The following is a 12,202-nucleotide window of genomic DNA, read 5'->3' on the forward strand; positions in this document are numbered from 1 at the left end:
AGACCTCGGTGAAGCTGCTTACATATTGAGCATCAAGATCTATAGGGATAGATCAAGGCGCTTGATAAGTTTTTTCAATGAGTACATATCTTGACAAGATTTTGAACTAGTTCAAAATGGAACAGTCAAAGAAAGAATTTCTTGCTATGTTACAAGGTGTGAAATTGAGTAAGACTCAAAGCCCGACCACGGCATAAGATAGAAAGAGAATGAAAGTCATCCCCTATGCCTCAGCCATAGGTTCTATAAAGTATGCCATGCTGTGTACCAGATCTATTGCATACCCTACCACTGTGTTTGGCAAGGGAGTACAATAGTGATCTAGGAGTAGATCACTGGACAGCGGTCAAAATTATCCTTAGTGGAATAAGGATATGTTTCTCGATTATGGAAGTGACAAAAGGTTCGTCGTAAAGGGTTACGTCGATGCAAGTTTTGACACTAATCTAGATGACTCTAAGTCTCGGTCTAGATACATATTGAAAGTGGGAGCAATTAGCTAGAGTAGCTCCGTGCAGAGCATTGTAGACATAGAAATTTGCAAAATACATACGGATATGAATGTGGCAGACCCATAGACTAAACCTCTCTCACCAGCAAAACATGATCACACCTTAGTACTCTTTGGGTGTTAATCACATAGCGATGTGAACTAGATTATTGACTCTAGTAAACACTTTGGGTGTTGGTCACATGACGATGTGAACTAAGGGTGTTAATCACATGGTGATGTGAACTATTGGTGTTAAATCACATGGCAATGTGAACTAGATTATTGACTCTAGTGCAAGTGGGAGACTGAAGGAAATATGCCCTAGAGGCAATAATAAAGTTATTATTTATTTCCTTATATCATGATAAATGTTTATTATTCATGCTAGAATTGTATTAACCGGAAACATGATACATGTGTGAATACATAGACAAACAGAATGTCACTAGTATGCCTCTACTTGACTAGCTCGTTGATCAGAGATGGTTATGTTTCCTAGCCATAGACATGAGTTGTCATTTGATTAACGGGATCACATCATTAGGAGAATGATGTGATTGACTTGACCCATTTCGTTAGCTTAGCACTCGATCGTTTAGTATGTTGCTATTGCTTTCTTCATAACTTATACATGTTCCTATGACTATGAGATTATGCAACTCCCGTTTACCGGAGGAACACTTTGTGTGCTACCAAACGTCACAGCGTAACTGCGTGATTATAAAGGTGCTCTACAGGTGTCTCCAAAGGTACTTGTTGGGTTGGCGTATTTCGAGATTAGGATTTGTCACTCCGATTGTCGGAGAGGTATCTCTAGGCCCACTCGGTAATGCACATCACTATAAGCCTTGCAAGCATTGTAACTAATGAGTTAGTTGCGGGATGATGTATTACGGAACGAGTAAAGAGACTTGCCGGTAACGAGATTGAACTAGGTATTGAGATACCGACGATCGAATCTCGGGCAAGTAACATACCGATGACAAAGGGAACAACGTATGTTGTTATGCGGTCTGACCGATAAAGATCTTCGTAGAATATGTGGGAGCCAATATGAGCATCCAGGTTCCGCTATTGGTTATTGACCGGAGACGTGTCTCGGTCGTGTCTACATAGTTCTCGAACCCGTAGGGTCCGCACGCTTAAAGTTTTGATGACAGTTATATTATGAGTTTTGATGTACCGAAGGAGTTCGGAGTCCCGGATGAGATCGGGGACATGACGAGGAGTCTCGAAATGGTCGAGACGTAAAGATCGATATATTGGACGACTATATTCGGACATCGGAAAGGTTCCGAGTGATTCAGGTATTTTCGGGTGTACCGGAGAGTTACGGGAATTCATATTGGGCCTTAATGGGCCATACGGGAAAGGAGAAAAAGGACTCAAAGGCTGGCCGCACCCTCCCCATGGACTGGTCCGAATTGGACGAGGGAGGGGGGCGCCCCCTTCCTTCCTTCTCCTTTTTCCTTCCCTTCTCCTACTCCAACAAGGAAAGGAGGAATCCTACTCCCGGTGGGAGTAGGACTCCCCCCTTGGCGCGCCCTCCTTGGCCGGCCGCCTCTCCCCCCTTGCTCCTTTATATATGGGGGCAGGGGGCACCTCTAGAGACACAACAATTGATCAAGTTGATCGTTTAGCCGTGTGCGGTGCCCCCTCCACCATAGTCCACCTCGATAATACTGTAGCGGTGCTTAGGCGAAGCCCTGTGTCGGTAGAACATCAACATCGTCACCACTCCGTCGTGCTGACGAAACTCTCCCTCAACACTCAGCTGGATCGGAGTTCGAGGGACGTCATCGGGCTGAACGTGTGCTGAACTCGGAGGTGCCGTGCGTTCGGTACTTGATCGGTCGGATCGTGAAGACGTACGACTACATCAACCGCGTTGTGCTAACGCTTCCGCTTTCGGTCTACGAGGGTACGTGAACAACACTCTCCCCTCTCGTTGCTATGCATCACCATGATCTTGCGTGTGCGTAGGAATTTTTTTGAAATTATTACGTTCCCCAACATATATAAGAAGAAGAAAACTGACATGCTAACTAACCTCCAAGCCTACAATAATCATGAGATCCAATTAACTTATTTGTTCGTTTCCTCTTATCGGAACCTCTTATCTAGATGTGACATAGTTATGTCACATCTAAGATGATTTTCACTCTGTTTGTGGTCTATTTTTTTCCTAGTTTTTTTGTTTCTTGATTATAATTTGTCAAGATTATTTTCGCTTAGAGGTCTTTGCACAATGATGGCGAGTTCGGTTGTAGTTCTGTCAAGATTATTTAGCCCAAGGGTCTTGATTATAATTTCTTTGTTTAGGGTTGCTTCAACATCCATGGGCTTGTGGTTCAGTTACCCTCATTTTTTTATTTACCCCAGTAATCTGGTTGTACTGCTATTAAAATTTGATTAAAAATGGCACAAGATTGTGTTACTTTCTCTACCATGTGATATTTTATGTGTTGTTGTGGAAACTCTATTAAAACATATTCAACTAAAAATAATGGCAAATGTAAGAGTGTTCTCAGTTCATATTTGAAAAACGATAGAACATAACCAGCATATGACAAAATTTTGTATTAAAGAAGAAACCTTTTGGATTGAAGTTAACAGAATGTCTTTTTTTTACCGAAAAAGGTAAAACCTGAACTACATAGATTTGCTCCACATGTCCAACACATATACACCTATAACCATACATAAATTAATTTAGAAAAATAAACTTATGACTAACATGCATATTGCCGAGGTGGGCTGACTGTTTGGATAGGCTAATGGGAGAGAAAAACTCGGCAATCATAACTTATGTGGCATAGCATTGAGAGAAAAAATAGGTAGAAGGTTACAACTATTTATTAATAGAGGATTATTAGACTTATTGTTATTTTCGGTGTACAACTTCAATCCATTGAATAAAATAAAACATTGGCCACCACTTCTATTTGTTGACCACGTGAAGGGGCACTAGTAGAAAAAGGGTCAAACGTGAAGCACATTAGTGCCGGTTTGAATTAGAGCCGGCACTAATGTGTACATTAGTGCCGGTTCGTGGCGGCGATCAATAGTACCGGTTCGTGGTGAACCTTTAGTACCGGTTCATGCCACGAACCGGTACTAAAGAGGCTGTGTCAGCCCGCGGTCAGGCTATGGCCCCACCATCACCATTTAGTGCCGGTTCGTACCACGAACCGGTACTAATGTGGTTATGGTACGTAAGCTGTTTTTAGTCCCACCTCGCTCCCCTAACAAGGCTTTTACCACCTTAAATATGTTAGTTCTCAAACTATCACAAGCACTTGGTCTTCATTGAACTCTATGTGTAGAATTTGTGGCCGCAATATGAGTCTTCACCAGTTCCTAAACTGGTGAGGACTCATATTGACAAATCAGATTGTACAAAAAAAGATCATTGATGATCAATGTATTTTTGATGTATAAGAGATCATATTGACAATTTAGACTGTAAAGAAATATGAGATCATGCAAATTGTAGGGAGGAGTAGTTTTCTTTCTTCGAGGAGAAGAAAGAAAGGCGATCTCGCCTTGTGCCGCCAGGGCCGCCTTCCTTCGCCGCCGTCCTCCGGCGGCTCCCCTCTGCTGACGACCTCGGTCGTCGGTGGTGAGGGGGGCCGCCGGATCCGCGCGTGTGGATTGATTTAGGCATTAGTTTCTTAGGATTTTGGGTTGTTCATCATCATGGCTTCAGCTGTGGCGATGGCGGCGCCGACTAATAAATCTTCAGATCCTTTCCCAACGAAGCGATCTGCTTTTGGGGTGGATTTGAAAACCAGACTGTTCAAGCAAGGATGGTGCGGCAGCGGCGGCATCCTCGTGGTGGACCTGTGTCCTCGGGCTCCGCTGTTGCGACGACGTTTGCTCCAGCGCCGGCGTGGAGCTTGGGAGGTAGTCCAGGAGCGGATGCAGATTGTGGTCTACATCGACGACATCTGGAAGATGGTGGATCTGGGTTCGTGGTTCGTGGTAGGCAGGTATGGTTTCCTCCTCCAACTTCTTAGTTGGGGGGTGCCAGATCTGGAGTTCGATGGCGTGTCCGGGGTGTTGCCCCGGTCTGATTCGTTCAACGGCAATGGTTTCGCCTTTATTGGCGAGCCACCTTGGAGGTCCGCAAAGCTACATATCAGCAATGGAGCCGCGTCGAGCTCGGGTGTGGAGCTGACCCGTCATTTTCTCTTTTGGTGGCTGCTATGGTGGTGCCAGAGGAAGGTGACGGTCATTGGTGTCAACCTTAGAGGATTCTTCAGTCTTGTTTGTAATTTTACTTCTTGGCTGGTGTTCCTGTGTGCAAAGGCTAGCGTTCTGCTGTCTTTTCAGTTTTGTCAGGTCGGTATGTACGTGACTTGTACTATGATCCTTATGATATAAATGACACGTATTACCATGCAAAAAAAGAAATATAAGATCATGATCTAAATGCTCTTATATTTTTGCGTTCAGTATGCACCATTCAAAGCGACGCCATCAACTTTCAACCATTTATGCCTTCATTTGCTATTTTTCATGCATTTAATGATTTGTTTTGAGCTAAATGACACTAAATTTTGTGCAGGCAGCGCACCACCTTTAGTACCGGTTGGAGCCACCAACCGGTACTACAGTTGCTTAGTAAGCTGTTTTTTAGTCCCACCTCGCCAAGAGAGAGGGACTAGGAGCGGTTTATAAGCCCTGAGTGCAGAGACGATGAAAGAAGAGGCTAAATGCTCACGTTGCTTAGCTGCAAGCCTTCAGGAATATGGTAGATTGCACGGAGCTATGCGCAGTGCAGTTTATACTATTCCGAAAGGCTTGAAGCAAACTAACGAGCATTGCACCTCTTTTTTATTTTTAATAACTTATTACAACTCCGGACTTCTTCTGTTATGGCAAAAACTATATGCACGTCGGCATTTTTTTTAAACTTTGGTTATAACTCCAGACTTTGACCATCAAGTTTTGCAGAAAAAAATAGCAAAAAAGAAAAAAAAACTATAGCTGAAAATAAAAAAACTATATAAAAAAACTACTCAGAAATAAATAGAACAAAATAAATATAGCACAAAAGAAAATTATATTTGCTATTTTTCAATCGTTTACAAAATGACCGTGAAATTGAAAATCACTACAAAATGAACTCTGAAAATGTTGAATTTTGGCAAACTAGATGAAAAACTACTCACAAATAAATAGAAGAAAATAAATATAACAGAAAAGAAAAAACTATACAAAAAACTACGCAGAAATAAATAAAAGAAAATAAAGCAGAAAAGAAAAAAACTATAAAAAATTGGGACGCTGCCTTGTGGGCCTGCTAGGACACGGGCGTGCAATTACAGGCCTTAAGGCCCAGCAGACTCACAGGGCAGCGCGCAGAATTTAGGCCCACAAGCCTGCTATATAGAGGAGTTCGAAGAGGTAGCCGTGGCTGGGTTTATAAACCAGTGCGGCTTCCCTTCGCCCGGCGAGGTGGGACTAAACTTTGGGGTGGCAGCGCGAGGCCTTTAGTACCGGTTGGTGGCTCCAACCGGTACTAAAGACCACCCTTTAGTACCGGTTGGAGCCACCAACCGGTACTAAAGGCCTGCTCTTCCCGCCTCCTGCCTGGCCAAAGTTGGCCTTTAGTACCGTTTGATGACTCCAACCGGTACTAAAGGCCTCTCCTATATATACAACACTTGCGAAAATTCAGTTAGATCTCCACTTCTTTCGTCTCAACAACCTCTCGCGCGCGCCCGTCGCCCGTCGTCGCAGCCGCCGCCCGTCGTCCGTCGTCGTCGTCGTCCCCGCCGCCGCCCGTCGTCGCCGCCGTCCGTCGTCGTTCCGCCGCGGTACGTCTCTCGCTCTCCCCGCCGCCGTCCGTCGTCGTCGCACACGTACGCCGCCGCCCCGGACGTACGCCGCCCCCGCCCCGTACGTCGGCGCCCCCGCTCGTACATACGGGGCGGCGGCGTACGGGGACACACACACATGCATATACACACACATATATACGTACACGTACATGCACACATACACATACACACAGACACACATTTTTTTACTTTTTTCTGTTTTTTAGAAAAGTTAATTAGATGATCGAATGTTAGATGAATTAGCTAGATAGAAAATTGTCGAACTAGAGATTTGAACTGGTTGAATAATTAATATAACTAGTTTATTTTTAGTAAGAAAATTGTCGAACTAGTTTATTTAGGTATATGAGATTTGAACTAGTTCAATAATTAATATAACTAGTCTATTTTTAGTAAGAAAATTTAGGTATCTGAGATTTGATGATCTAAGTAAAATATTATTTGTTAATGCGTTTTTCTGTTTATTTAAGAAAAACCCGCTTCCTGACACGATTGCCTCTTTATCTTTATATAGATAGATTCTATGGGGTTATTACTTAGTAAGTCTATTTTGTACAAGAGCCCCTCCGTTGAGGGTGGAAATTTAAGAATAAATAAGTTTTAAGCAAACTTGTTTAGTCGTCTTTTTCAAACGATGTTTCGTTCATATGATAGAATTTTAATATGGGTTTAGTTAGATATATTAATGTCAAATGTTAGATGAATATATATTTGGCTAGATATTAATTAATGTTAGATAGTAATAGGTGTTTAATGTTTCACCTATATGAACATAGGAAATGTCATCTGACGATGAAAAGGATTTCATTATGTGCGAACACTGTGAAGACCAGCGCGGCCTGTGCGACAAAAATTTCCTTGTTGATGGTAGGCGCTTCAGCATCAAGCTGGATGAGACATTCGAAGTTGATACAGTAAGTCACTTTGGCAATTATTATTTGAATGCAAAACTTATGCTTCATTTGCTTCAACTTATAATTTTAATTTTTCACTATTCTACTAGCGCATCCCCCGCCATGCAAGAATTTTTGTCTTGGATAAGACAGGTTTTAGTGCTATAGATGATATGGAGGTAAAGAGAGTTTACTTGAAGACGGAGCATGGGTATACTTTCAACGTCAAATTATATAATGGAGACACATACACCCATTTTGAATGCAAAACTTGGCAAGCACTATGCAAGGCTTATGCATTTGAGCCTGATATGGTTATCACCTTTGATATTCGTCCGGAAGATGATATTGAAGGTAATATAGACATCTGGGTCGATGTGCAAACGCCTCCAGTTCTACCATTATGTGAGTTTTTCTCAACCATGCATGCATATGTTTATGTCTTTGATACAGTTTATTCAAAAATAGTTGACAACTAATTTGTATTGTCAGCTTATTTCGGTTCAAGCAAACATGTCCGGCGCTTGGTAGACAGGACCTACTACTGCCCCGGGGCTCAATTAAACTGCGAGGAGATAAGTCATTATGTTTCATGGCTTGAGGATCTTAATAACGTCAAGACAAATTTTTTTCCTGAACTTAGAAATGTTAGTACTCAAAACGTGCGACCAATGGTGATCTTATTGAACTACGGTCACATCTATAATCGAAAGATGGTAAGATTTTAACTATTTGTCCTTAATTAGTGCATCTTTTGCATACATTATTTTTGGAAGCTAAACTTTCATTGCTTAGTATATTAATTACTATACGATGTTCTTCAACAGGGACTTCCGATGACAGTTGTGCCTCAGTGGATCGAGACTAAAGGTCACATGTCAATGGTTAGCTTACGGCCAAGATATCCTACATTGCACATGAGTGCATTCAGGATTTCTGAAAGCGAAGAATGCTTGATAGTGGAAGATTGGAGCAAAATTGTTAATGATCGCAGAGAAGTACTAAGAGGCAGCAAGGAGAAGCGCAACCCAAGATTAGGAGACAGATTCATCTGCATGCTCCAGTATGATGAATCAGGAGAGCTATACATGTTCTATGCTATTCTACCTGAGAGGGAGCAGCAGGAGTAGCTAGCTACTAGTTCATGCTCTTAATTAATTAATTAGTACTTGTCTCATGTCCGTGTCCTGAACTTCGATGTTGGTGATGATTATGTTGAACTTGATGATATATTTGCTTCTGTTACAAAGTGAATGTTTCCTCTTTAAGCTAGCCAGTGTTGGTGATGATTAGATAGCTAGCGGTAATGACTATGATGATTAAATAGTGTGGTATATATAATTAGACGACTACGATGATTTTTAGCTAGCTAGAGTTCATTTATTTATTAATATGTGATGATGATGATGATGATGATGATGACGACTACAACTCATTATAACGTAAAACAATCCTAAATTAAATTGATAACACAAATTTAATTGAAAAATAAAAAATAAAACAAAAACATTTAGTACCGGTTGGTGTTACCAACCGGTACTAAAGGGCTCCCGGCCCCCGGAGCTGGCTCGTGCCACGTGGTTGCCCTTTAGCACCGGTTCGTGCTGAACCGGTACTAAAGGGGGGGGGGGCTTTAGTGACCACACTTTAGTGCCGGTTATGTAACCGGCACTAAAGGGCCTTACGAACCGGTGCTATTGCCCAGTTTTGCACTAGTGGGGGCTAGAGTTTAGGGTTTATGATTTCTTTCTTTGACGGTAGTTTAGGGTTTAGGTTTATGATACATGGCATTTCTATATTTGTTGGCTCTACTATAATATATTTGAATACCTTCAATGTAGAAAAATTTGGGCCCCACTAATGTGAGTTTCCAGTTTTATTTTTGCGAAAAGTTCAAAGGTCATATATTAAAGTCGACCAACACTTACAAGGCCCACTTTGTTGAAATTAGAAATTATACAACGGTCCTTGGGAAAATCGACGCCGTCTTCCTCCTGCACTCGCTGGTGCACCCCGTGAGAGAAGCTCAATGCCACCTCTAGACCTCCGAAGCACCATAGAACCAAAGAAACATTGTTGAAGCGACAGCCGAGAAGTCATCAGTCGAAGCCAGAAGACGCCAACGACAATGATCTAGGAAACAAATCATCATCCTGGAGAAGAAGGCTATGAATAATATTGGATGACCTCCCCGGATCTGGCTAGACAAGTCTGGGGAGACATAACGTCACAAGCTCCTCGACGACGCCAAATCTACATAAGGTCACAGTCGGTGAAGGAGCGAAAAGACCAAGACTCGAAGTGTCATTGTCCACTCCACTAGAAGACACCTTCGAATACCACATGTATAACACCAGGACAAAATCAGATCCACCACTCGAGAAGAGTGGTGACCAGATGCTTCCCCATCCTCCTCTACATCGCCTACGAGGTAGACCAGGAGCCGTGGAACTGTTATTCTTAATCCAGCCTTATTGTATTTCCTAGGTTCGACCCAATATACGTACCAGACATGTCTCATATTTTGGACTCATGTGTTGATGAATAAGATAATGATTTAATTTTTTTTCATATTAGAATAAATTAAAATGTGATCAAGTTTTCTAGCCCAAGAGTCAACAATTAATGGTGCAGACCTGAAGGCACACTCTTCTCTTTTGGTCAAGGACCATGGAAGAAGAACCATTAAACAAGCAATGCAATAGTTCTAGTATAAACCGATCACAGATATTTCTAATGTTCTAGGAATTTCAATTGTGTACAAATATAATTTACCATTTTATTTACTTGCACATAAAATAGACATGCTTGCATTTTAGGACTCTCTGTCAACTTTGTAGCTCTCAACCATGATATTTAAGGAAACTAAGATAGACATAAACCCAACATACATTTGCAATTCATCATACAACACATATTAATCTTTGAAGACATGTGATAGGTTTTCGTATATTTTTCTCATCTAAAATAACGTTGTGAAACAAAAAAGGTTTAAATGATTTTTTTGTCAAATTCCTTGTAATGTGCTCAAATTTAGTGAAATTTAATTCGTCACAACCCATGTTAAATTATGATACCTTAATATTTAACTAGCATTACATAGTGTTTAAGTAAAATAGAAATACATATTGGTTAAGGTAATAGTTTAAAAAGATAATTTGTAATTTAAAATAAGTAAAAGAAATTAGTATAAATAAATATTCATTTGTAACTCACTTTGTTTAGGGCCCACTGATCTACTAAACCGGTCTTGATCGATCTTTACCGATGCAATGACAGTAGACGATAAGAGCATTGTTTCTGCCAAAAAAAAATCAAACTACGTCATTATCTGCAGCATCGCCACCATGTGAAGCAAAGCCAAATTTTTTAGGTTTACATCTGATGAGTATATCGTGTGATTTTAATAAGAAACAAAGGTGTACGACATGAATATATTTTGAACTAATATTTTGTAATCTTACTGGTTGTTCATAGGTAGCCGACAGTAGTAAGCTAGAGCCAGATTAATTAAATAGGATCCATTTGAAAGTAGCGGACTAGTCATTGTCAGTTGTAGTGTAATTACATACAATGTAGCATAGGACATTTTGGCTATAAAAGTAGGGGGCTCCATATGTAAGACTTAGTTATTTTTAGTTCAATTTAGTGTTGCTTGTGAAACTAGTGCATTTATCTTCTTTTCAGCTGGCTAGACCAGCAGATTAAGCTCTACTTATAACCCTAGACAATCCTACATCTATATGTATGCAATTCTGAGATTGCTTGTTACCTTGTTCTGCTGGGTTCTTCCATCTCTTGCATGAACATACTCTAATAGTTAGGCCATCATGGCTTTGGGAAAAGGCTGATAACATCTCAGGGGTTGGTTCAACGGTTGCTTGGCTAATTAGTCCTCTTGGAAAGTAGCCTGGATCGTAATGATCACCTCCACAAATCGAAGGTATCTATCTCATTGAAAGGCTAGACCACTCTAGTGGTATATCAGTAGGTATTTGTGATTAGTTAGCCTTCGGTCATTCTAGTGGTAAAAGAGCAATAGGTGATTCTACTGCTAGTACTCGGGTCTTGTTAGCTCCAGTTGATGGGGTTATCAATGTTCGCACATATTGTTAACAGTTGGTGTAATATGGAAATATATCCTAGTAGTTAAATCAGTGAGTTATTGTAGTCGTGTTCAATTCTAATTATTTTGATTTTTTGCGTTCAAAAAAGATGTACTCCCTCAATCCATATTTGTACTAAACTAGGAAAGTAATATGGGCGGAGAGAAAGTCGACGACATGAGGGTTCCCAAGGCCATGAAGTGGTCAAGCCCGGAGATTGGAGTGGTTAAAATAAACTCTGATGCGTTATTTATCGCCGAGACACGCCAATCTTGGGCAGGCGCAGTCGCCAGAGATCAGAGAGGATTAGTGCTCTTCTCCGAGGGAAGACAACTGTCTGACAGCAGGTCAATGGAGGAAGCAGAAGCAAAGGCCGCACTGATGGGGCTGAAGTCCCTGTCGAAACTGTTCAGAGGACCCATCATCCTGGAGTTGGATTGCCTCGCGATTGGGAGGGAGCCCCAACCTGATGCACCAGGGAGATCACCCCAGTTTGGACAAGTGATGGATATTAAAGAGGCTCTAACTGGTTTTGAGTCGTCCAGAATAGCCAATGTGGGCAGGAGATGCAATGCTTTGGCACATGAAGCTGCTGCGGTTGCGAGAAGGTTAGGCAACTTTATTAGGATAGCTGACGTGCTAGATTGCATGCGTTCGCTGGTTAATGGTGAATGTAACCCCCCCCCCCCCCTAGAGTAATGCTGCTCAGTTACTCTTTGTTTCTAAAAAAGTAAAATGGACCAGAGGAAATAACATATTTGGGTATTGTTCGAATTAAAACTTTGTAATATGTCGCAGGATGGTGAGGTAACAAATAGAAATTTCTAGTTTAAAGCGTCTCTAAAGGGCATACATATAAAT

The sequence above is a fragment of the Triticum urartu genome, chromosome 3A, assembly GCF_056163025.1.
Source record: "Triticum urartu cultivar PI428250 chromosome 3A, HENAU_Tu73, whole genome shotgun sequence".
Classification (NCBI taxonomy): domain Eukaryota; kingdom Viridiplantae; phylum Streptophyta; class Magnoliopsida; order Poales; family Poaceae; genus Triticum; species Triticum urartu.